Below are 1488 nucleotides of genomic sequence, written 5' to 3' on the forward strand. Positions count from 1 at the left end.
GTGACGTCATGAGTCGCGTGGCAACTTGGCTGCAGTGAAAACAAACCCGTTGCTAGGCCACATGCTGAGCCAAAAGGTTCTGTTACTTATTGTTTTGAGTAGTTTAGTGATAATCTAGTTGGAAATGTATTTGTATGTGTTAATGTAGTCTATGTGTGACGTAAATGTGCATGCTTTACTTCAAAAATAAATAATTAAGGGTAATATCACTATAGTGTTGGGGTTCGGATTCACTCACATAGGGTCGTAACGCATTTACCAGCGGTCATTTACCCTCACTTTTTTCCAGCGATGGCAAAGTATGATTCACGAAGACATGGTTACTCGCCTCGACAGAATCACAATCGTAAATCGACTCGGACAACAGCCAACAGAGAGCTTTAGTAAAGCCATTCCGCCTATCTGCGAACACTATACTTAGTTCTTTTGAAATCCTTTGATCAATCACATAACATGAAGACAAAACTTAACGCACAGTGCGTTTTTTCCTTGTGGCTGAGTCATATTTGCATACGTTGAAAATTTGAAAATAATAATTTGTTTGATTATAACCACGATATGGTTATAATCAAATTCATCGTCAAAATAAGCATATTTACCGTCAACCAAAGAATCAGTTCATACACATTTTGTTTTTATTCATATGCTTATTTCTCTCCATTACCAAACAAGGAGCCGAACCAAACATATTTTTGTTGATTGTTATTTATCGTCAAACAAAGGAAATACTCTAAACTCGTTCTTGCCCCATGTGGTTTGGAGTTTTCCACTTGTCACAATGCCGACAATCACAGAAACTGCTGTATTCGTTTAACGTTTCTATTGCTAGTTTATGTATAAGTTTGTAATCCTTTAAAATTTGTAATAATGATAGATAAGCAGGATGATTTAAACGTTCACTGATTTACCAATTCCATATTCTTATGCATATTCATATAGGCCTATGTCTACCTTTGATTTAAAAAGTTAGGCATTGAATTATGACCACAACTCTCTGACATAATAACCACAACATTAAGGTCAAATCGCAAGACATGGTCACTATAAAGCATTTTCTTGTTAACTGAATGAAATCGGAATGTTTTACTTTTTTCGCTGTGGTACATTACGACGAATACTTCGACAAATATACTTTTGCTCATATGCTCACTCCGTTCCGTTTCTCCTATTTTGTTGGTTGGGAAAAAGTAAGCTGGAGTGATCTCAGAACTCCATGCCACAAATATACCATAGACTTGTATAAGTATAAAGATTTTCCGCTATTTCTCGATCAGATGAAAACTACGTATATGATAATTGTAAGACACGAGTTCTAGAAAAAAAAGAAATGGTCAATGCAACATCAGTCATCATGAGCAGACCAAAGTTAAGGTAGTGGACTGATCAGAAAATTTCATTCTAACAGTAAAGTAGCACAGAATTTCATTTGTTGGATATCATCTTTTCCTTTTTTTGCCATTTGTTGTACTTCTATCGCATAGAAGCACA

The sequence above is a fragment of the Penaeus vannamei genome, chromosome 27 (genome assembly GCF_042767895.1).
Source record: "Penaeus vannamei isolate JL-2024 chromosome 27, ASM4276789v1, whole genome shotgun sequence".
NCBI lineage: Eukaryota > Metazoa > Arthropoda > Malacostraca > Decapoda > Penaeidae > Penaeus > Penaeus vannamei.